At 37.1% G+C, this 26,729-nt stretch overlaps 1 long non-coding RNA gene across 1 annotated transcript; it reads right to left on the bottom strand.

Annotated features, from left to right (window-relative positions):
• Window positions 1–25,597, bottom strand: LOC148638916 (uncharacterized). Its single transcript, XR_015930765.1, has 4 exons — window positions 25,399–25,597; window positions 24,955–25,086; window positions 6,645–6,765; window positions 1–5,338 (listed from the first exon to the last, which is right to left on the bottom strand). It is a non-coding gene; the product is annotated as an uncharacterized LOC148638916 (long non-coding RNA).
• Window positions 25,598–26,729: the final 1,132 nt, after the last annotated feature.

The following is a 26,729-nucleotide window of genomic DNA, read 5'->3' as shown; positions in this document are numbered from 1 at the left end:
TTTGAGAATATTGATTTAGTTCCTCCGAACCACAGTATTCCGGTCTGATGTGGACAAATTGACATGTTCCTGTTAATGATTTTCTTTGAAAGGATTCTTACAATAACTAACCAGTTGTTACTACAGTATTTGGAAAAGGGACATTTCCTGTAACAATATTAGGACATCAGAAACTGGACTTCAAAAATGCAAATAATCTTTGGGTTTTATTTTCTTCACATTGTCTATCTGACTCGTAGGTAATTTGCTTTGATGGGACAGCAGAGCCCCTGCCCAGGCCGGGAGGTGCGGTTTACTGCGAATGTCACTGGAACTGTGCAGGACTTCTTGGTATTTGCACAAAATAAACAAAGTTACTTCCAGTATGCTTGACTATGGCAAGATATGGTTACATTCCCACAAAAACAGCCGTAAAAACTGGACGCCGTGAGTGTCATTGTTTTAGCTTTTTAACACTTTTTGTTTACATATTATGCTTATAATATAATAATAATAATATATGGTTAATATTATATTATATATTACAAAATGTAATACTCTTATAATGTCCAGAAAACCATTATTTAATATTTCTGAAAACTGACAGCATTTTTAAGAGAAATACAGCACACAATGAAATTGTTTAAAAAAATTACACCAGAGGGCAGTGTGCCAGAAGAATAAAAACGCTTAGTTACAGAGACAAACGTATAAAGTACAATATATGTAAAATATGTACACAATGTATATATTTTACATACATAGCAGTGTAAAATGTATACACAACATTTGTTAGATTCTGTTGCATTCTGGGTAAAGTGTCTTGCTCAAGACTTAAGCAGCAACAATTTCATAATAAATATAAAAATATATGTTTTCTCATTAAAAGGGGTGAGCAATATTAAAAAGCCTACTTTGGAAGAGATTATTTGAACATTAACACAACATGTTATATTTTACATTTATAATAACAGTCATTTTTATTGTGTGGTTGGCCCTAGAGTGATTGTGTTTGTCTCTGTGTGCCCTCTTATGGACGGGTGTCCCATCCTGGGTGAATCCTGAGTTGCACCCATTGTTTGCCAGGTTAGGCATCAGTTCCCCCTGTGACCCAGTGGTCTTAATTAAAGTTAAGATTAAACCTTTGCCATCAGGTGAGAGGTCAAGAAGAGAATCAATGTCAGTGTTTAGGGGAGGCAAAGGAACAAGGTAAACTGGGTACATATATGCCTTGTAAATATCGAAAAGGTGAAATTGTAGCAGATTATATTGCCTTCTAATGTGTTAAAAACATGATATAAAAATGTTATTTTCAAGCAGATCTTGAATTGTCACAATCCAATTTCTGTGCCAGTTAAGGAATGTCTTGTCATCGAGGGAAGGGGATAACAGATGATGAGTATTAAGAGGGCAATGTGAGGAGAATGACATAAAGCCAAACTGCTTCCTGAACTGGAGCCAGAGTATGTTGCACTACAGGGTTCTGGGTGAGCTGAGCAATAGAAGAACAGAGCAGGGCCAGATGGGATGAGAGTTCATTTCAGTTTGTAGCCAGGCCAGATCTGACTGTAATGGTCAAGTTGGATGCCAATATAAAAGGTTCTTAAATTTTTTGCCCAGTAATAAAAATGAAATACAGGCAATGCCATGCCTTCCCTCTTTTTTGGTCTTTGTAAGAAAATCTTATGAAAGCATGGGGTTTAGTTATTGCAAATGAAGTACGAAAGTATATTTGATTGAGCTTTTGAAAAGCAGTCTTTGGAATAAATGTATTGGAAAGGTCTGAGAAAGATACAAAAATCTATGAAGATTGGTCATTTTAACAGGATTGACTCTACACGCAACAGACAAGGACATGGTGGACCACCTGCTGAGATCTTGCTGTGTACATTCTAGATGTGCTGTGGAACTGACTTTGAGGAGGTGAGAGTAAGATCTTGTAACTGTGATTCCCAGGTAGGAAAATTAGGGGTGGGTAATCTTAAACGGTAAGGTGTGGAGTGGATATTGGGTAGCAGCCTTATTAATGAGAAAAAAGTTCACTCTTAGCAAAATTTGATTTATACCCTGAACTACGTACAGTATAACCAAATTATTTTAAAATATACACTGCATGCAGAATAGAGCTAGCAGGATCAGAAATATAAAGTAATAAATCATCTGCTTATAAGGAAAATGATGTCTGTTTGTAGTTTTTCCTTTATCAATTCTGACATAAGGACAGCTTTCACTTTATCAAGATAATTTTGAAGGTCGTGAATCTTTGCATTTTTCCAATAAGTCAAAAGGTAGGAGTCTCAAGGCTTTCTCTTCTGTGCTGCCCACACATTCAGCTATTGGTACAAAGCAGATTCTTGCATTTTATCATTCTCAAGGTTGTTGTCAAAGGGATCGTGCGTGGTTAAAAATGAAGCTCCCCTGTTAGGTGGAAACGGATCGCATTCAGTAGATACATATAGAACACTGAAGCCTATGATCACAGCTTCTTTTTGCTACTTTTGAAATAAATCATCTTTTAAAGTCTAATCTTTCCCTGGATCAAAAAAAGGTTAATACTGGACAATGAAAGTCATCCTCTATCCATGATGAACTAATTGCCATTTGACTTTAAAGTTAACTTTTCGTCTTCGAGTCAGAGCTAGATTTAAAGTGAGCTGGATGCTTGCTTCAGAGAGCATTATGTTGTTGGCTTCCTGGAATGGTCTGAGTATCTTACAAACACATTCTAAGAATTTCGTACCTTCACCATTAATATTTAGTGCTAGTTTCTTTAGCTTCAATGCTGCAGTCTATAATTGTTCATCTCCGTATAACAGTCCCTTGGAATTTTCTTGGGTTTAGATCCAATTATAGTCAGATGCAATTTAGCATGAGCTTGTCAAGCATTTGGTGACTTCTAAGAAAGGGTAGTATGGACAGGCAGCCTTCCAATTGTTGAAGACTGTCTGCCAAACAAGACAGCCTTTTCAGCTTCAAGAAACTGAAAACAAGCACAGCAGTGGCTGACAGCATAAATCACTTTAAGTTAATGGAAACCAACACATTTTTTACAGAGGAAGCAATATTCTCTCAGAAATCAATTGCAGTCATTTCATTTCACATTTAAATTCCACTCCTAGTCAACAGGAGACATGTCATAGCAAGAAACGTCCTTTGAGTTTTGTAACAGGTCCATAGATCAAATGTAATAACAGTATATGATTCAGACATTAATTCTTGTTTTAAAATAGCCACAGAATGTCTCAAGTGCATTCTGGAAACTGTTGTTCTTTATTGTGGCTGGTGTCCTGGACAAAGCAGAGACAGAACCCTTGAAAATGAATTAAGGTCCAGTCAGTAACGATCTATGAAACCTCTTATGCAAAAGTAAGGTTAGGAAATTTTCCTTTTAAATCAATGTTTACATAATAACATTACTTCTGATGATATACTTACTTATAGTAATTATGCTTACATAACATCATAAGTATGAAAATGCATAGATTTCCATCCACTCATTTTCACAAGGGTTCATTTTGTTATCACTAGGTGAGGCTGTTTATAGTTGTAGGTATTCTGTAGAATTTTCAAAACTTAAACTTCATTTCAGACTCAGTTCCATTACACCTTGACAGAAACCAACATGGTTTTAAGGATGACTTAAAAAACCTTAAATGCTAAGGTCAGAAGTTGGAGCAGTGAAGGAGGTTATCTAGGCTCTATATTGATTTTGAAATCTGAAAATCCCATCTGGAGCAATATAAGGATGTCTTGGGAAATCTTTCTAATTAAATTTTAAATGGGAAAAATTGATTTTCTTTTTTTGTTTAAAACATCTGATCAATTGCTACATCCAATGCAGTGCTGATCATACTTGGTGTAATGACTTTAAAAATATTTTTTCTTAATAAAATATTTCAGTGCAAGCACATGGCTATCTGATATTTCTGATTTTTCTCCCCCTCCTAACTCCTTTTCTCAGCTGGTTATCTTGCAAATTGTTCAACACTAGACTTTCTCAATGGTGTCTGTCTATGACATTGTGAAATTAGTCTTTAAGCTTCATCCTACTTTGCTTAAGAATTCCTGGCCTATTTAACTTTGTAAAAAGTGTCTATGCCATGGAAAACACTCTAAATACCTCTTAACTCTCCAGTGTTATTAAACTGCACCTATCCTTAAGATCTATCAATGTCTTCAACATTCTTCAGTGTTGGGAAGGTTATTATATTAGGATTAGTTAACCTGCAAGGACCAAAGCTTGAAGGATCATACTTGCACAGCTATGCCTTAATATACTGCAATGCAACTGGATTGAGTACTTGTAAATTTGTCTGAAACAATCAACAGTTTGTGTGCAAATCAGCAGTCTGTGGTAAGAACTCCTTTGACGGTTGACATGTTATAGGCATTCTATTATGTTTGTTGAGAAATGCACATATAATTATCGACTTTTTGCAGGGGAATATTAGTGTACACCAATGCATCTGTCAAATCATAAATTATAGCATGTCAGTGTTCCAACATACATATTTTTACAAAGACCTTTTTTTAACAGTATAAATCTCAGGTTTTCTTTCCGAGTGTCTTATGATCTATTGATCTTTTGAGCAAGGTCCAATGGTTAATGGAAGGTTTTGCAAATAATTACTTCTGTTGGTGTACAGTACATCAGGTGATGTTGTCACACTTTTTCATTAATTGAAATGCTTTTTGGTGTTTTTGTGCGACTTTCATGATTTTCTTTAAATGCATTAGTTTATTTATTTTCACTAAACCCATTATAAACAAAGATGAGATTGTATTGCCTACAGGTATGCCTGGAGGATAGTATTTGAGCTACAGGTAAGAACTGAAGGTAAGGTGGCCAAGAAAATCTCCAGGCATTCCTTCTTAATAGAGAATTGTACACAGATGAGCTTGGCATCAGTTTTGGGCAGTTTAAGTTGTCTTCATCTATTGTCAGCTGTGCCAGTTTCATGACTCCCTCCTTGTATTACACAAAGCATAGGGTTAAAACATGTAGGTCTTTATTAGCTAAACTCTTCTGATTTCTGTGCTTTTGTCATGTGAGATTTATATACGGTATGTGGATGGGAGGTGATGTAGCAGTGACTAGTGTAATGCCTGCCAACAGCGTCATTCACATTCACTTCACAAGACTCTCGTAGGTAACATTTCATTTTACACAAAAGTTATTGATCTAGACTACATACAGTAATTTGCATTACACACATAAAACTGTGACTCTGGTTCTCCAAGTGGCTGAGTGTCTCCTGGGGTAGGGTGGATCACTTGGCACTTGCAGACATGTGGAGCAGCCAGTCAGAGATGCACCTTTCTTCCAGTTGGCCCTGAGCCTCTGATGTGGTGCTGTGTTCTGACATTAAAAGAGAAATCAATATTAAAAGAGGCTCAATGGTGGGCAGTCAGATGCCTACACATTCATTCTGTGTGCATTCACAGCATTCGCAGCTGAGTGTCAAGATGTGAAACACACAATATTGTTTATTGCAAATATGGTGGGTATAACAAAAATAAATGGTGATTGTAAATGTATTAAAAATACCGTAAGAGTAAAATTAAAATAGTAAGGGGATAGCAAGTAATAGAAAATAATAAAAATTTAAAAAGCAAACAAATGTTAAGATGTGAAGTCCACATTTTTAATATTTAGATCCAAATCATCAATGCTGTTATTCACACACCATAGCTGATATTGTAAGCATTTGATTTCTCTCAGAACATCTTTATGTAATATATAAAATACATTAAATTATTTTGAAAAGTTCAACAAGATGTAGTCATCCTTTTCACAATTTAAGCTGGAGAGTAGCCTAGAAGCAAGAGCTTCAATTAATGTCACTTTAGGGACTTGGCCAAAAAAAACGTTAGCTTAGTTTTCTGTAAATTTTATTTATAGTAGTTATTCAGTTTCTCTTTGCATACACCAAACTTAGGACAAGAGTTGGAAGTTTTTAACTTATGCTCATTGTTTTTCTCACAAAATGTTCAGGTTTATAAACCTTTACCCAGAATTCAAAAGATAAGTTCATTGCAGAAGTATAATACTGTATGTCCATAAATCCTTGTTTCAACCCAGATTCATAAAGGGGGTGCAATAACCTACCTACAGGTAATAAAATATAATTCTGAAACCTTTGTTATGCTGCATGAAAAATCTACAACAACGAAAGATCATTACAAAATAAATAGAGGCAGTAACAATCATTTGGGAACTTGTAGAGCATATTGATTTAACAACAGTAAGTTAAATATTGAATAGCACTGCTTACAATAATATAATTTAGCGACATGTAAATGTTTCATGCCCTGTTTTGTGTTTAATTGGCTTCTGGGAGATTAGGAACTCCCTCAAGTACTTTACAGTCTTCCTTTTGGTAGATGTTTCTTTGGTGGGAAATGTTTTTGGTGTATTTTTAATTTGTTGCATTTACATAATTTCATGTACTAGTTTGTATCCTGCCAGTGGCAGCATTCCTTGAATTAGATCTGGGTCCTGACAGCCCAGAGGAATATGGGAAGATTGTTGGTTCACAGACTGCTTTTCCAGAAAAAAGGGATCTAATGATAATGGGTGACTCAATCTATAAGAGTTATTATTAGAGGTTTGGACAGTGTAGTATGCATGAGGGATAGGGAATCTCATACCGTGTATTGCCTACCTATTGGTCTGTACTCCTTGAGTAGTAGTAGACAGGCTCCCGGCCAGAAATGAGGTGGATCCAGTTGTTATGGTCCATTAGGAACAGGTGACATACAGTAGGTAGAGGTAAGCTGATGATTCTACGAGACATAATTAAGGGTTTAGCTTGTAGCAGGTAGATGGTTAAGACTCTTCCCTGAATTTCTCCCCTGTATGTGGTGTTTGCTTTGAAACAGAACTCCAAATGTATTGTTCAGCTCCTCCGCTCATCCTGTTGGAGACTAGGGTATGTTGATAACATATCAATGATAATATAGATAGTCTCAATGTAATCCTGTAAGATGATTTGTATTCATGGATGAGTTATTTCACTCTGATATTTCTGAAAAAAAGTTTTGCATTAGTTCTTTTCAAAGGTTTTAAATTGATCTCGTAGAGAAAACACAAAGACTTCCTTGCCTGCAGTCTACGGTAACTGAACTACTGATTTCAGGTCAATGTTACTTCCTGAAATGAAAACTTGTCATTTTAAACCAGAATTTCAGGTCTCATCCTGAGCAGAACAGAAGAACTGCTGACATATTCCATATGATATAACCAGTCCTTGGATGTCATTGCCTTGTTTCCTAAATTGTGGAAGATTTCACGATGACAAAGGCTGACTATGCTGACTGGTTTGCAGGGAACTGACAACTAGTTCTGTTTGGATTGAAAGTTGGTTATGAAATAGAAAACAGATGGTACAGTTCAGGATAAGGGGTAAATACACAATCTGATGTAATTTATGGAGCACCACAGGGATCAGTACTATGAGCAGTGGTCTTCTTAATTCATATCAATGATATAGATTTTGGAATAGTCAGTAAACTAGTTAAGTACCAGATAATACCAAATTAAGAGGATTAGCAAACACTGTAGATATTGCAAGTGAAATTCAGAAGGCTTTGAATAAAATTCAGACAGAAGAGGCCACTTATGAAAAAGGCTCAGTTGACATATCATTTACATCTTCTAGACGATGCGAGGAAGCAATTAAAAAGGCAAATACTGAGATTTACTGTATAATAAAAAGCATAGAATTTAAATCAAGGCGAATTATGTTAAAACTATCCAAAAAAACAGTGAAGTATCTTTTTTAAATTACTGTGTACAATTTTGGTCACCATGTTACAGAAAATATATTTCTGTTCTGGAGTCTATCTAGAGAAGATTAGCTAGATGCTGTACATTCTATGTCTTAAGGGAATGTCCTGCATCAGGAGGTTGAAGGAACTGAACCTTTTCAATATTAAACAGAGAAGACTACAATGGGACTTAATAAAAGTATTCAAGATCCCCAAGTCAGCCCAGCGGATCTCTTCCCATTGAACAGAGGAACATTAATCCAGAGGACACAAGTCAAATCTGCATGGAAATGTTTGCAAAACCTAGAACAGGAGGCACTCAGCCACATTGTTGAAGCCGGATCTCTGTTTTCTTTCAAGAAACAGCTGAATGGGATCTTTGATCAAATAGCTAATGTTTAACTGGTACTAACATACTACCAAATGGGCAAGGAGGGTTGATTGGCTTCCTCTCCTTCGTAACATTTCTTATGATCGTATATGAGGTCCACCTGCTGCATTCTGAATTGCCTCCTTCATGGTGAGTTAATTTTCCAGGAGCTGATGTTAAAAATAAGACAACCTTGTCTTTTCCAATCCTCTTTATCTGGTTTACAAAGCACTGTGAAATGGAAAAAATGTGGAGAAAAGCTTCTCTGCTGCCTTTCCTCCCAGTGCTGGGTGGTAGACTATGACTTGTTGTCCTTTTTATCAGTTCAAAAACAACAAAATCACTAGTCTTCCACTCAGTACTTGGGCAATCATCATCGTTATCACAATCTGGACTCCAGGACCATTCACACTTCCATTCATTCACAATCTGAAGTGCCGACAACTTCATGTTACACTAATAGACACAGACTGGCACAACCTTAAATAATATATATATATAAAACAATAAGGAGAGTCTTTTTTGTGTGTCTAACACCAGCTGTTCTGTTTTATTGGTCAACACCCTAAACAATATAACAGGAACCTCTTCAGAAGAACATGTTGAGAAGAGCAACTTAAACAAGATATGGTTTATATGCCACCAAGTTTCCAAGCCTTCTTCCCTTCTCCTAGCAGGATGATTGTCAGTTGGGTTATAATGGAGATAGTGTGTGAGATGGAACTTCTGGTTTTAACTGTTTGATCATTTTTCATGGGACTGAACATTGAATTACAGATTGGCTTGGCCAATGAGGACTGTCTGTCTTATACTTCTCAATCAAATCACATATTGCCTGCCACTAAGAACGTAGATTCATTTGACTGGAGATTTCTAATATTTTAACCAGCAGGTGTAGTTAGAAAACATGAAGACTGGCTGAAACCTAATTTGACATCTTAATTCAAAGATAAATTTGTATTTAAGTTCAAAGATTAAAAAGGCAAGCCGTTATTTATAAACATCTCACTTATTCATATGCAGGCCACGTAGTGCTGTGGGTAAGTCTATGGACTTTTCATAGTGGGTTCAACTGGGTTGTGGGGTCAAGTTCCTGGTGTAGGTTTTAGTGAGGTACTGTACCCAGATTGATCCAGTCCACCCAGCTGTGTGAATGGAGATGAGGACTTTGCTGCGGTAGATTCTACATTGGACTGGCATCCATTCAGTAGGGAGCCCCATGATCTTTTGCTTATTGTCATGGAAATCAGGATAGACGCTTGCCCAGTTGATCTGACCCTCTGTATCCTGAATCTAGAAATGGCTTACCTTCTTATACAAACAAGTAGATTACATTCCCATACAAACCTTGCAAATAATTACCCTCATCATGTTGCTAAAGATGATTGCCTAGGTCTTTACAAGAAATATTTGGGTGCGATTCCAGGATCAATAAGATTTTAATTCTTATACCATATTAGTGAAGACTTATAATTCATAAAGCTGATAATAAAGACAAAATTAAGTGAAGATCATGAATAGGTTTATGTAAGTGAAGCAAAGATATGAACTACTACAGTATATCGACTACTGAACATGTTAATTTCTTGGCAGCTTTAAAACATTCAGTAAATAGTTTCTAATTTAAGAGTTACTGTAATTGATCATTATAAAGATACAGACCGGTATAAATAATTATATGATTATGTGCTTCTATGTGCATTTAAATCAGCGTGTACATGTACAGTATATTTATTTAAAAATGTATTTATAAAAACCTGTATATTTAAAATTTACAAAAAAAAAACCTTCTGGAATGTGATATTCACATTGAGGTAGATAGATCTTGTTTAATCTGAGTCCCCAGGGAGGCCTTTGAAAAGGAACATATTGTCGTTCTTTTAAAGACTCAGGGTCATTAGATTAAATAGCACAGCTCCAGTGAAAGGCAGGTGAATGAGACATGCCAGGCAACACAAGGCATTCCACACAGCAGCGGCCTGGGCCTCATCACTGCAACATTAACAACAACCTCCACTGTATCCTGGCAACAACATGAGAGTCTTTTCTTCTTCTGAGCCTTGAGACAGTGGGTCTCAGAGGGTAGCTAAAAGCTGACCTTGTCAATACTAGAACGTCATGCTAAAGAAAGCCAGGCACTGCTGGAAATAGTTTCTAACTAACTTGCGTACTAACTTGCGCCTGATCATAATTTTAAGCCCTGTCATGGGGTCAGCTTTCCTGCAGTCTAAACAGCCTCACGGCACATTGGCCTCTCTGTAGATGACTGTAGATGACTCATATATGGATCAGTCAGGGGCACAGAACTGCAAATTTATGTTACTTAAGTGTCAAAGTAAATTGCTCTGTCCCTTATCAGGAATTATTCCTGGTATTCCTGGTAAGGGTTATTTTAATGCAGAGACCCTCCTGAATGCCAGATAGGACTGCCACAGAGCACAAACACACACAGGGATAATTTATAGACACCTATTAAGCTAACGTGGGCAGAACATGCGCACTCCACAGCAAACGCAGCCCTTTGGAACTTCTCCGTACAGAGACAGTGTTGTCTTTGCATAGGAGCTACCAAATCAGACCCTGTTGTTTATATAATAATATGTTAATCCCATACTAATTTAACATATAAAAATGCCATATTACGTAGCCATATTTACTTATTTACCTGTCTTTCTCTTTTCTCAGTGTCTTAGGCCCACACTGCAGACAGAGCCACTACTGGAAGGCATTTAAGAAGAAAAATAACAAACCAGACCTATCCTGTTTTATTTTCCATTGGTTTCCAATTTAGTTTTGTTGATTTGCTTTGTGAATCCTTCAGGGAACAAAAGTGAAGACTCCTAATAAACAATTTGGTACTTTTTCTTTTCACCTTGTGAAAATTTGATAAAACAGGCCACTAAAATATGCACACTGGTACACATGACTTTTGAACAATATTTTGCTTCAATCAAATTATAGCCATAATAATCATCATCCATTTTGCACTTTTCTAAAGTGAATACTGACTAAATCTATAAACACGATCTTGTAAGTAAATCTTGGAAATAACTTATTTACATAAGAAGGAATGATGTGAAGGTGGACTGTTAATGGATTTGAGCTAGAGGATGTTGGTATTAAATTTCTCACTGGGTCAGAGATTCTTTCTCCCCATCTTCCTTTTGTTTTTTGTCTTAAAGTATTACTTAAAAGTATTACTTCTGGTAATCATTATTTTATTAATTCAAAACATTCATTCATTCCTAACCCTAATTCATAGCAATACAATTACATTTGAACTTAAGCAGTAAACTTGCAGAAAGAAAAGGGCTCTTATTGATTTTAATACTCTGCATCAATAGAATGAAGTCTACAAGCCATGGATAAACATTGTAAGGTTTTGTTCTATAGGCCAACACTGTGCTGTAAACATAAATATCCGGAAAAGTCAATCATTAATGAAGATTGTGATATTTTCTTTCCAGGGCTACATACACACCAAGCTGCCACCAACCCTTGCAATCCAGCAAGTTTCTCTCAGCAAATGTTAGAATGGCGACTGTGAAATACCATGACTTATTGGATTCACTATTATCTATAATCAGTCAGGCAGCAGATGGGGCAACTCTCCAAATGCCGAGAAAATTGGTATATTTTCTCCTATTCTTCCACTGCAATGGCATTTCACGTGGGGGGTATTCCTGTACATCTGCACTCTCAAACTCTTCAGTCATGATCGTGTTTGTCCTAATTGAAGCTGCTTTGCTGTTCATGATTATTTGCATTCTTTGCTTATGATTCACCTAAACAATTGTGGCTATGTGTCCTCAAAGTAGAATAAAATATACAGCATTATGTAGAGGAAAGAGGTTTGTGGTACCATGCACTGATTATCATAACACAGGTCTAAGGCTTCTCACTGTCAACAGGGTTGCTGTGGAGAGGACTAACCCTCCACTTAGGAAGCACTTGCAAAAACTCCTTAATGTCAGGAGGCAAGATAGCCAGGCAGAATGAAAAGGCTGAAATATTAGCACAGCTTAGCCATGGATTACTTTCCTCTTTCACATGTTTGTACAGTCAAATGTGTTGTGTGGATGTGTTGCTAGATGCAAGGAGATTGGAACTTATTTTGCAGGGCAGGGAGCGTTGTAACGTTGAACAGACACCGCACATGTCCTGACTGGTTGTGCATTGTGTGATGCGCTCCAGGGGCATGGTGAAGATGGCAAGCTGCCCTGGGGATGGCTGTAGGCAAGAATAAACCATCCACCATGCGCTGTGGGTGTGTGGGGCTACAGAAGAGGTGTGGACAATGACTGACAGCTGGTTGGGGTGCTTCCTGGACCTGGAAGTGCACTACAGTCATGAACTGAAGAAGCAAAAACAAAACTGAAGAAAGCAGAGCCTGGTGGATTATTCGTTGCCTAAGGGAACCCTTATGGAAAGCCGGAAACACACTGGTGTAGAGAATGGAAAAACTCTGCCTCCAACTGTTGTAGAAGGCTCTGCATTCTTTGAGGGTCTGTGCCCTGATCCATCTGAGAAAGTTTAGAAAGAGAAAAATTGCAATTGAGTTTTGAAGGTTGGCATTATGGGTCAGGTATATTACGATCAGTGTGTGATATGTTGAGGAGTTCTGTTTCAGCAGGTCAGGTGGGAGGCAGTTTCGATTTTGTGATGCATCCTGCCTTGTACAATGAGTGTGAAATGTTATATCATATTTTAATTTTTGATTGTGTATAGAATGATGCAATGCTGTAAATTGTTTTATTTCCACTGTATCAATAAATTATAAAACACACTTAATGAATTCCTGAATTTTAGGGAGTACAGATAGTACAGGAGTGTAGCAGATTAGTAGTATTTATAGTTGGAAACTGGGTGCCTGAGGGTAAGGCGACCACTAGGTCTTGGAAGAGATGGGGAACATGGCAGCCTGGCAGTGGATGGGAGAGTCCGGTTGAGTTTTCCGGATTCCCAGAGTAGGAATGGGACTGGAAATGGGACTTCCAGGAAAACGGAAGACTGACCATGCATATGAGAACATGGTTGAGTGTGCCAGGGGTTCCAGAGGAGTCCCATCACCTCAGGTGCATTACAGTATGTACCTGTTACATGTGAAAACTGAATATCCAGCAAGACAAATGGTTGGAGAATTTTAAATGAAATGAAGCAGTTGACATGTTAAATCACCATCTTAAGTTTATGAGGAAAAGTTTGAGTAAACATTATAACTCACCGCAAGGAGATAAAAGCATTTTGTGCAAATGCAGAATCTTTGGCTCCTGCTGATGCTTTCCATTTTTGACCTTGTGAAAACGAGCTTCAGCTCAGCTGTGCGGAGTGGCCTTGTGACATTATAGCTGGCCTAATCCGCCCACCACTTCGCTTTCTTGTCTCTCCCTTGAAAGCAGCCTTTGCTGCCACAGGGCCAGAAATTAGCACTGAATACCTTTATAAAACCTAAGGCATGACATTGTCTGAAATCTTTCCTTCCTCAAAGTGGAATCTTGCAGATCTTATTTTTGTGCTAGCATTTATATTTTTCAAATGGATTTATTTATGTACATTTAGTGACTGGAAATTAATTTGTGAATTTCACTTCCAATGGAAGTGATACAGTACAGTAATAATGCCAACATCAATCGACAGTACAGATTAAATTTTCAGATGGAATTGAAGTGTATTTTACTTTTATAAGCAAGCAAAGGTCAATGTCCTTTTTCACATGCTTAGTGTATCACATGCATTAGCATTATTTGGACTGGCTCTCCTTTTAACCACATGGACATTGTATTTCCATGACAGGAGGAAAGGAATCTGTCACCTTTGATGATGTGTTACTGTGTTATATGGGAGATTGGGAAAGCTGTGCATAGTGGTACACAACAAGACCATAAAATTACACAGCTTACCAAAGTGGATGGTGCATCTAGATTTGAAATCACCTCCCCTTCAATTTATAAGTAACCAGAGGTGTGCACAGAAATGTGAAATTGATAATGTGGGTTTATACACACATATTTGCAAAAGCATGAATTTAATGGCACTATTAAATTCAGAATATTGAATTTCAATAGGCACAAGTTTAATTATAAAAATAATTTAGCTTGAAAACATTCGATCTTTTTGAAGCTTCAATTCAGTTCAAATCTGAAAACCCCAGGTGAGGGGACAGAAGCACCTGTGTGAGGTTAGCAGGGACCAAAAATAACACAAAAAGGGTGAAAACTAAACAAAGACAAAAAAGGTCTTGTGACCTCCAGGCTGGGCTTACCCTGTTTAGTGGGGTCCAGTCTGGTAGAGCAGGGCTCGTAAGGCAAGAACAAAACATAGACATAGTGCATGAAAAAAAGTGTGTGTGTGCCTGCCCCGGTGAGAATACATGATGGGACAGGCAAAATGAAAAAGAACACCTTACGCGGGTGCAAACCCCCTCCGGGACGGTCTGTGTAAAACTCCCCCTTCCGGGGGTGTCCCTGCTCGTCCCTTCGGGGGGTGTCCAGTTTACCTTTATAGGACCTGCACAGCGGAAGATCATCATCTAAAAGCCAGGACAGCTGGGCCTACACTGGGCACGCCCCAATGTAATATCACACAATCTTTCTGTATTTAAAACAGAATGTTTCCTTGCCTCTGCCCTCTTTGTCTGCTTCTTCCTGAGGATTAACTTTCATACAGAATTCACCTCTTACGTGGGCTAACTTTATCAAAAAGGGTCTACCACCGTCATGAAGAAAATATAATTTCTTGGTCATCTTCATATCCTGTTTTTTGTGTGCAGAGCTGGTAGCTATGCAACAGAACAAGAGGTGCACAGAGAGTGAAGGACAAGAGGGGAGAGGGGAAGTGCTCGGGATTCATTTCCTAATGTCTTGAGCACCGGGCAGCAGAAGAAGAGGGAGGTGTTTTAATGAAGAAAGCCTTTTACTAGCAGCTCAGCCCACCAGGGTAGATAAGGAGATATGCTGTCTGCTCTTTTATTATTCTGTCACCTGCCAGAATGGCCAAGGGATAACTATTCAGGCAGCCAAATTCAATGACTTCCTGACAATATTACAAGTGAAAATTGAAGCACATTCCCCTTATTATTCTTAGGAACAAAAGTGATCAAGTCTACATCTTGGGCTTTAGCACTACAACCATTTCATTCAGTGTTCATTTTCCTTGTGGCCTCTTCCCTCATCTCACTGGGGGACTGCCATCCAGTATTTGGAATGTGTGCAATACTGGATTAATGTAGGGTTAAAGATAAGACTGAATTAGGCCCAAGTCTGAAAGGAGGGAGGACCTAGCAAGCAATGAACACAAGAATATGTTGTGTGTGAAAAAGAACATGAGGGTGAAGATCATAGCATGAGATGCAATCGTTTTTTTTATTCCTATGAATTCCTATGTGTCTGATTATTCTCTGTTTTGTGATGGATGGAACTTCAGCTATACTTACATAACAGTTATATTATTAAAATGCTTTGAGAATGCTCTGGATTAAGAAGGTGCTATATAAGAATGAAATTTGATCGACTGGTTATTACTATTATCAAGGATTCAGTATGTGGAGAACGTGCTTAAGAAATTCATCTTTAGTAGGAGATGAGCCAGCAACTTCATCTATTTTAACAACTAATGTTTGCCAGACAAATAGAGACACAATCAGTATCCTTGCACTACTAAATTATTAAGAACCACATGGACTAGATGGACTGAATGGCTGCCTGTTGTATTGCTTCAGGGGTATTAAGCAATTGTAATTCAATGCATTTCAATGGGAGGTCGAACAGAGGTGCAAGGATTATGTTGCAGTAACATGTTATTGAAAGCAAAACAGTTGAGACTGTTGTTTTCCTGTGAAAATTAAAAGTACAAAGGCAATATCTGAATCAGCATATGGGTATACAAGGTGTCCCATGCCCCCCTAATTGAGTGAGACACTTTAAGAAGGGCTTTGAATACTGCAGTGTTTTAGGCTTTTTAGAAGACCTGGAATTCTCAACTTTATCAACTTTGGATCAAGCTGACACTTAGTCAAAACCTCTTCCTTCTCTGCAGTTAATTGGACACACCTGCCTTCATCGACTGATTGGACAGGAAAGGGATCAGTTGATTGGCCCTGTGCTTAATTAGGACATTCCTCAGGAGTAGCAGCAATCATTACAACAGCAGGTGGGTACAGAGGGGCTGTGCTATGTCTAAGTGCCTAGAGTTTAGGGTGAGAAGGTCTTAGAGGATACCTGGCTTGTAGAAAGTTAAGATAGGTGTTGAATAAACATTCCTGTAATGTGCTTTAACATCAGCAGTCCCCTATGTCCTGTTCAGGTTTGAGATGTTGAAAAGATAATGAGGTGCAGGTTTCTCTGAAATGGGACTGTTGGTACATCCTAAGAGACTGGAGAGGTTCTATGCATCACAGAAGCCTACATTCTACATAAATGGAATCCCAGAATGCAAGGAATCAGAAACATTTCGTAACAGAAACCCCACAAGAAATTTCCCAGCATCCTAAATAAAAAATACAACAGAAACTAAACCTCCTTACAATATGGATGCACAAAAGTGAATGGGAATGTAACCATTCCCATGTTCTTATTCAGAGTGTAGACTGGGACTTAAGAACCTGGAATGGTGGGTTGAAATATAAACTGTGCACTTAAATGACTGTGACAGGGATTCCCCAATTTGCAGGATGTATTTAACTCTGCACCTGTGCATCTCCAGGGTTAGTTGTGTTTGCGTTGTGGCCTCCAGGTGACTGTATAATATATAATTTAGGTGGGGAGCTGTGTCAGCATGCATAGGCTGAGAAGGAACAATGAAGGTTTATTCCTTGCTGAGAAGAGAAGAAAGAAAACACAATGTTTAGGCTTTTCTTACACCCGAAGAAGGCTCCACAGCCAAAAGTTGTGTTCTCTTTCAGCATGGAATAAACTTATCACTTGTTCTTATATAATATATATTATTATAGAGACAAAGTATCTCTGATACCTTGACTCTGTATTGAACATGAAAAAGGAAGAAGGTGTCCTGACTGCATGTTCAGAAGAAGTACCTTGGTTGCATTTATTCGGTGCAGGTTGGACTGGTAAGCTAAGATGGCTAAGAATTGCGATATTAAATAGAGGATTGTAAAGATTTTCTCTTTACCTTTTCACTGCTTTTTCTGATGGAGAATCAGGAACAGAAAATCAAGGAAACACTAAATAGCTGCATAATATTGCTGATTCACATAAGAAGAGAATCCCAATTAGACTATGGAAAAAGACTTCAGATGTTTACAGCTAATGAAGTGAAGTTCATCTGTGCTTTTAACTAAATATCAATTTTGCAAGAGCAAAGGAAAATATTAAATATATATATAAGGTGAATTCAAGAACTTGTCGAATTAATGTGGCTAATACTAGTGTAAATTACAGCCAAAGCAATAAGTAAGACGTTAATGAAATAACCAAGGTTCACACATTACATTACTCACTTTAAAATGCAAAATATATTCTAGCACACAACACACAGAATTGCAGTGAAAATGGTATTAATATTACTTGTCACATGCAGAAAACATCAGATCTCATCTGCAGCTGACAACAGGCTGTTTTCGCCCTGTTGTTAAATGTGAGGACATTCACAGCATGAATCTCAAAAGGAGAAAAACAAGAACTTGATTGCACAATGAATTCTAAAAACTTGATTTGAATCACTGAATATATGACTTTTAAAAGGTTTGATTTGCATCCACATGATGAAGTTTCACTAATATAATGTGATGTAGTTACTGTACATACTCCAGATTAAAATTAATTTTTCCAAACAATTAGTTCTTATTTTTTCCTTTTAAATATTATGTTTTCCATGTGCTGCTCTCCAAAACAATTTTGTACCCAAAATAAGAAATTCAAATTGTAAAATATTTTAAAGCAATTTTTTTGAACAAGTAAAATTGCAGCCTATATTAACAATAAAAAAAAATCTCAAAATCCCCAAATATCGTGGAAAATTACCACAGGATCCTCACAGGAATGATATTACCATGAAACATAAAAAGGAGTATTGAAAGAGTCTTGGATTGTTTTGTCTGCCTCACATGGATTTACTCTGGGCTAAATGATCATTCTCCATATGGCCACATGGGTTTCACAGGGTGCTGTTGTTTCCCCTGACAGCATGGAGTAAATAAAGTTTATTTAATATTGCTATTGATTATTTATTTGTGAAGCAGACAGCCTTGCTCAGTGTAGAATACAATGAGGAATTGATTCTGGAATAAATACAGTACATCTCTCTAGTTTTGAATGACATGTTCAGACTTTAAATAACTAGAATGTCCTTTTCTATACAAGAACTTAATATATGCACTCTATTTTGTCAAATAAAGAAATATGTACAGTAGCAGTCACAATACATAGTTCAGATGATTATAGTGTATTTACAGGTATTACTCACAGTCTAACAGTCGCATTACAGCAGATACACAAAATGTGCTTTAGCTCATGTTCCACAAGGATGCTAATAAAACAAGGGATAAATGTCATTCAGAACAGCAGCTATAGAATAATTGAAATATTTTCTCCACTTTTCAACTATTCCTTAAATTATTTTAATTTCAACACTTATCTACTAATTAAGTATGCAATTAATAGTGTTTGGTTACAGAATGTGATACAATATAGCAGACTGGGTCACAACATTAGAAGCATGACATGTGGAGGCCCATTATGCACAAAGGGCATGCTCCAGATATCATGTTGCATCACCAGTCATCTGCACATTGAAAAATTGAACCTCTTTCTGTTTAAATATGCATTTCAATGGTCTTGAGGTGTTTTAGTGCAACATGTATATAATCACGGTCTCCAATCCCTGAATAACATGAAACTTTTCTGATCTGTCATTCCCAGTCATGATTTAATGGGATGCTGATATAAAGAATGTCAACAATTATTATTATAGCAGCCACAACCTAATGAATGGTGGTTGGTGTGCTGTATTGAATGAGCCACATCTAGTCACCCTTGACCCTGTGAAATAACAGCGAAGTTCAGAAAGCCAATGTTGCCAGCCAGTTCATATGAGGGGCTATGGCATAAAAGTGGATATGACCACCGAGGTCGACAGTAGCTTCCTGATATTATTAAGTACATAAAAAATTGAGATGACTTTATTTTACATATAAACAACACAAATTATATCACATGAATAAAGTTATCCCCACCAGGACGTTTATGTTGCATATATATATTAGCTACATTTTGCATTTGAATACAATTATGAGTGTAGTGGATGGGGATAGAAATTGCTATGTTTTAATGCCTGTTGAGGGCAAACGTAGGAGCATTCTTCTTTCGATTTTTGTGAAAGCCAACATTAAAGAGAATGGGTTTGCTAAAATGTGACAAAGAACAGCTTTTAAGATGAATAGCCTTTCCCTCCCAGAGTCTTTCTTCAATCCCACTCATGCACAGATCCCTGAACATGACTCCATCAGTAAGCAGAAATCGGCACTACAAACACCAAGGCCTATTTGAAAGATAACTTCATTTTCATTACTCTATATTTGATGTTACAAAGTAGCCATTGTGTACAAAGAAGAAACACTCCAAAAATCAGGGACCTGTGCTTATGACATCCCTGTCGTGGAGAAGCAAGGGGAAAGATTCTATAGTTCATTATTAAATCAAATTATAATTCTTCCAAAATAAAAGGACATTAATTGTCATAATACTGTACAAGTATGACCATCTTTGTGATAAAAAAGCAAGGATTCCAGAGTAATTCAACTGGTAAAGTTGTTCTTATTTGCAATACACATTAAAACAAATCGTCCACATGAACATTTTGAACTAGATTGAGTAATTTTTTGACTGAGACTTGGGTTCTTCAAGCTAAGCCAACTGTGCATCACTGAACATGGACAAGCATGATTGAGTAGAGTATCTTAGAGCCTGTGTGTTGTACTGTTGTCAGCAAGAACACACCACTCCTCCATTCATGCTAACTCTTGCACTGTGTGACTGCAGGATAGAGTTATAATAAGAAGCAGAATTTTATTTGATAAAAAACAGGTTCCCCCTTTACTCTATAGTATTTGCACCACATTTTCAGGGTTAAGATCTGCTTATTCGTTCTGCAAAAGGCAGCGTCCAGGTACTCACCATTAACAGAAGCTCAGGTGGAGGTCAAATTCTAATCTTGCACTTCCATTGCCCTACACATACAGTATACAATTCCTGGCTGAACACAGCACTGTGCGCATCTTTTCTAGCATTTGGTATTTCACTTTGTTGCAGATGGACGTGTTTGACACTTGGTGTTGCTTGGAACTTATCTTCATCACTTTCATTTCCTACAAGCCAGACTGGAGTCCATTTCTCACTTTCAACCTCAGCCTTCCAATGAAAACATCTCCTTCTACCATGCCATCTGTGCTTTCCTTTCAGTTCTCCTGATGTCATCAAGCCTTCCAGAAACTCCAAAAAAACTGCAGCATTTTTTTTTCTTGCTTCCCTTCTCTCTGTTCCTGACCATGCTTGCTCCGTTCTCCTCCCTTTTCTCTTTTCCTCTCCATTCCTGGTGGAGTGTCCTCCCACCACGCCCACTGCCCAAGCTCATATCTGTTGCATCATCTCTCCCCTCTCCCTAGTTGTCCCTGCAGGAGCCCCTGGTCACTGACGAAACACGAGAAGAACGTTCAACCTCCATTCAGATAGCAACCCAGGGCTAGAATTGAACCCAGGACTCCAGCACTGCAATACTGACCACTGTGTCACCCTCATGTTAAACAGAACTGTTTAAATCAGTGTGGTTTCAAATGAATGCTTGAGATTTGATCCTGAATGAAATCTAAATGATTGTAGCTTTTCAGGACCAGTGAGACAGACTAAGAAAAACTAAAAGCATACGGTTCTGTATCACAAATCCTTTTTACCCCATTCAACTTGAAAATGAGACTCCTATTGTGTAGTGAATCATTGGACACTTCGGTCATTCAAATTTTGATATTCACCTAACTGGATATTAAAGACAAACATTGTTCATCTGTATGCCATGCAGTGAGCCTGTAGTTCAATCCCAGCTTGGAACAATACATAATCAACTAAATTACTCTGTACAACCTATGTGATTCCAAGTGGTTATTTTCATTTCTTCTATTTTTTCCCCATCTAAAATGTAATTTTAATGTACAAAAAGCAAGCTTAAATTGAAGTGATTGAAAGATCAGTTATAAAGCAAATAAAATATTTCACTCTGATCAATATTATATGAAATGAAGACAGTGGAGAGAAGAAGCACAATGAAGTGGAATAAATGAAGCAATTTCTTGAGAGTTATTAGGCGCACACCTTTTAAAAAACTGGAGTAAAATGAGCTTGAAATAGTAAATATCTGGGACAGCATAATATGAACAGTTTTGACCATGGAAGGCAGGGACAGTGTTCACATGTGAATGACCTTAACAAAACTGTACTTGGTTTAAAAAGTTAAAAAACATATCTAAAATTTAAAAATAATATAATCTTTCTTCCCCAGAAATACAATTGTTACAACATAGCAATATGTATTGTTTTTCATATTGTACTGCATCTTCTTTGAAATATGATTAACATGCTCTTCTACAAAAACAAACAAGACAACAATAGGCCGAATTGAGAATTGTTAATGAAAATTGGATTAAGTGTTCTGTAGCATGAACTGTATATTTCTTGGCCTTCTCAATTAAATGTCTTTATAATGTACATTGCTATGGAATGAAATACAAGATAGTGATTTGCAGAATGATGGCCTTATACAAAAATTGTTATTTTTATATCGATGCTACCCTGCTAAAATATTTTGCATATATTCTGAAAAACATGTTTTGAGTGCGATCAAATAAACTTCAACACACACTGATGTTAGAATGATGTTAGAATGCATTGGCCTGCCCTGGCACTCACAACTTCCCTGTGTCAAGTTTGGGTTACACGTTTTCAATTGCTGTGAGTCTCCTTACTTAATTTATTAATTATCTGCCAGCGTTTATTTTACTGTCAAATAATATTCAGTACAACCACTCACTAACATTTACAGAATCATTTTTACGAGCATGTAATTAGAAATCAGTGAATAAAACATTTGTTATGTTTTTAATGAAAGTACTACTACAAATGTAGGTTTCTAGACTGCACTTAAAGCAACACGTCACACATTATTAATGTACAGTATGCACCAGGGGCAGTTTACCTACTGTGGAATAAAAAAACATTATGGTCTTAAAACTAAAACAACAGAAATAATCACCCAACCTAGATTGTATTTTATCGAATGAGAGATGGAGGAAAGATGGTATTCCACAGAAGTACTGCACTGTACAAAAAACTTGTTTTGGCTAAATTAATTTAGTCTTTGCAAAGATTCACAAAGCACTTGTTTGTTTCCCCTGCGTTTTAGTTCTGGACATGTTTTTTTTTTATCGAAATGAACCTCTAAATATAGCATATAAATGGGGCGCAATCACTGGATGAAAAAGTTAGAAATGTGCTACTGCTTTCCTGTAAAGAACGCTATCATCCTGTTAGAATCTGAACTGTAGCCGTGCGCTACACAACCTGCACAGGTCCCAGTAATGTCAGGGGAAATTCGACCCTCGGTAGTACAGCAGCCATTCTACCGAGTCTGTGCCTTAGACCGGCTTGGACGGTAAAGCATGTAGCGAGCACAGTGCAGCGAGCATCGCCGTGCAAGTGCAATGCTACCTCGTGCAGCTTTGGCAGGCTCGAGGTCAGACACGAGTAGGATAACGTGGATTTCGCAAACAAAAACAGTTTGTAATCTTTTCTAGTTCATCGATCCGAGGAAACCAAAATATTTTCTAAGAATCGTCGTCTTCAAAAACATAAAATCATTTTCTCCAGAGGTTTATTTACCGCGTATACAAGAAAAATTACCTACATAAATCAGTATTAATATCCCTACCTGTTTCATTGAGGAAATTACATTTTTTTTTCTAAAAAAGAGCGCGCTGGAGGTGAAAATACATATAGTTATAAAACGAACTCTCGAATTATCCAAAAAGAGGAGGTGTGTTTGAAGTTTTAAATTGGATATGAAGGGTCAGGGAAAAACATTAAGACAGAACATTAATATCTCTCCATACCTCAACATCCCAATCTACTCAACTATACACAATCTAATCTTAAAAGAATATCGCAAATATTTGACGAATAATTACTTTTTAAGACGTCATGAAATAAAATTAAACCTTGTTTTCAATTAGAGACCACTGCCACGGTCCCTCTACAGTATATGGAAGTATATTTATTTGATGTGAATGCAGAGCAGAGGGTGCCTCGTTTCAACACTGGAAATCATTTAAAATTGACAGATGTCACTATATAATAAAAATAATTGCTTACACTTATATATCGCTTTTCTGGACTCTCCACTCAAAGCGCTTTACAGGTAGTGGGGATACCCACCATCACCACCAGTGTGCAGCCCCACCTGGAGACTACCTAAAGGGTCTAAAAGACTAAATGGAGACCAACAATACCGCAGTAAAGGAGATAAATCTTCTTTCATTTTTCAGTCTGTAAGTTTTGTTTTCAGTTTTCTTGTGCCTTGTGAATTGTCTCATTTTATTAGTTTACATGCTGATTGCCTGCTCGTTTTCTATCAAATTATATGCGGTAACGTTGCGTGAAGGGCGTGTTTGTATTATACTTTAAAATAACTGGGGTTCATGTGGTACAGTGGAGTTCTGACGTTTATAGAAAGGCACAAAAACGAATCACGTGTCGGCTACCATAAGAAATAGGTGACAATGATTTTGGTTAAGAAATTCATTAGATTTAAAGCTTCTGTATTGTGTAAGCAATTTCTTAAATTCGTGTGGTCTCATAAATTGGGTAGATAAACTGCAGGTCTCTCAAGAGCATTTTGCTTAACTAAAATTCGAAGAGCCGAGACAACCCAATCGGACTCAAATGAATGAGGACTGGAAGGGAAATTAAAAAAGTATATATATATATCAAATTTACTTTCATATCAAAATGAATTACACAATATACTGTATGTAATTAGCCAGTCGAAATCAATTCGTACACTGAAACGATGGGCAATGTGGTGAATCTTATTTGGCAATTAAAGCTTTAATGACAAGTCTTACCTCTCGATATGTACTATTTACTCTAAAAATCGAGGTTTCTTTTGTGAGAAAACTGAACGCTGACACTGAAAGCTGATTGTGTTTTACCGAGTTCCAGACCTTGTAGGATGAAAACGAAAACATGTTGGCTGTCATTCCGCGGTATGGGAAGACACGAGGCGCAACTTAGTTTTTTGTTTGTTGTCCGAAAAATTACATGATTTAGCTTTCACAGAAAACAAAAGATGTAATCAGAAACTCAAAGCGCATGTGCCTGGTATAATTATATTTTAAGAAATTAACAAAACACAGATTAAAGCAAGGAGAGTGAGCAGTGTATTCATCCTCGGTCTCTCTGTGCGTCACTTGTTGCTTTCAAAGTTGCTTTTGTAACTTTTATGCGGTTATTAGTACATTATACAGTATATTTGTCCTGCATTGTATGAAAGCCAGGGACATGTAGAGATCGGTTGAGTTCTAGGATTCATTTTAATTTGGTTTCTGCAAGCACTGGGTCGTATATTTTCCTCAAGCCCTTCCTTCTCTATAAAAAGTGAAGTACTTATTTTTATAAAGACGACGAGTTTACAGCATAGCCTACTGCAGTATACGATATATACGAGGTATAGGAATTGTTGTTCAAAGCTATTTTGGTAGATACATTAGATACACATAAATTAGACGTAACTGAATAAAGATAAAATACAGGTACAAAAAGTAATCTTTAAATATTGACCTGCTCTCCACGAAAGTTTGCTCGGTGTCTGGGACCAGCTGCTGATGCTGCTGGAGCTGTCCGTAGCAAAGGTGCTGAAACAGATCACCGCTCTCTCTAGTTGAATGTCGACTGACTGAAGATAGGAGTGATCTGGATGTGAACAAGTTATATTGTGTCAACAACAACAACCGCAGCAATAACGATACGATGAAGAATGTAAGGTCACACCGATGATACAGGAGAAATAACTGTAAAAATAAGCACATTGCACTTAATACAGAGCACTGCACGACTAGAGTACAATGTTCTCTATATCGTTTTGTTAAATAAGGAAATGACTGAAATAATCTATTCTTCACACTACTTTGCTGACAGCTGGGATTGTCCACAAGCCGTCACTAAGCGTATCACCGTTATTAAAGCAGCTCCACCGTACCATTCCAATTAAGACTTGTGACTTACCATCGCCCCGGAGAAAGAGAGCTACAGGTGGACTCCACAGCAATTCATCTGTGTTTTTTATTTCTCCATCTTTTTATTTCTCTCAATCCCCACATACTGTATGGTGAATAAATTACTGCATAACGTGAAACCCCAGTGATAGTGGCTATTGGTTTCCTACTTTAATTTTGCTGGTGCTTCGGAGACAGAACTGTTTTTATATAAAATTCGAGGAGAGGGGGAAGGGAAGTCCTCAGGGAGGAGGGCTTTAAACTAACCAATTGGGCCTTCGATCTCATTACACATCTGTGGATGACATCATGGTTCGACTGCTTTCCCGGAACCAAGCCGGTAACAACAGGAATGTGACAGAAGTCTTATAACGTTGCAGCACAAAAAGTTAAAAAGCAAATAATAATAATAATAATAATAATAATAATAATAATAATAATAATAATACACCGGTTATATAAAACGTTGAATAAACTAAAAACGATTCATAAAGCTGAACCAAAATAAGCAGTGAAGCGGGAAGGTCTGTGGATGATTTAAAATCAGGTACAGCTGTGGCTGATTATATTCTGAACATTTAGCGTCTGTTAGCTTTTACCAACAGACAAATTCATACAAACCCAAATTCACGCTTTGTTCGGAAACAAAAAGGGGTAGCAGTGAAATAAAGTATATAGTGAAATAAATTTAGTTATTGATAAAATAGATAATATTCTTAAAAATTAACTTAGGTGCTGTTTACAATATACCAATAAAAAGCTTGTTTCACAAAGCGAAAAAAAAGATAAATCATAACTTCATATATGGGTTTACTCATGTATCAAAATAATGTACTGTACGTCAACGAACGCGACGAAAGTCTATTTTCAATCCTTCATATACGTATTTAAGTCAATTGTGCAGGTTCTCATATAAAATGACGATCTGGAGAGCACCTTTTTATACAACGGGGCCTTTCTAGAGCAATTTTAGTGAAGTACTGTACCTTGTTTCAAGGGTAAAACAGCCCATCCCATCCAAGGTTTGAAATAATGAACCTAAACGATGTGGAGTCCGGAACATTAACCACTGTGCTGTATTGCGGGAATAAATGAAAATAGCAGCAGAACTATTAAAACCCAATCTTTTAATTTAGTTAGATAAGATATTGGCAATTATATTTACAATATGAAGTGCTTTGGATCGCATGATGCACATTCTACTTCTTAATCATGGACGTCACTGTACTCAAATAGATAAGTAACTTTCTCCCCTATTGCTTTATCCCTGTTTTATCTTAAAGGAGTTCAAGCCTGATTTATTGTATAATTGTATGATTTGTGACATGAATTTCAATCTCT

This window comes from Lepisosteus platostomus, chromosome 27, assembly GCF_059453375.1.
Source record: "Lepisosteus platostomus isolate fLepPlt1 chromosome 27, fLepPlt1.hap1, whole genome shotgun sequence".
In the NCBI taxonomy this organism is placed as follows: Eukaryota; Metazoa; Chordata; class Actinopteri; order Semionotiformes; family Lepisosteidae; genus Lepisosteus; species Lepisosteus platostomus.
The sequence above is the reverse complement of the archived record's forward strand: the minus strand, read 5'-3'. Positions and strand labels throughout refer to the sequence as shown.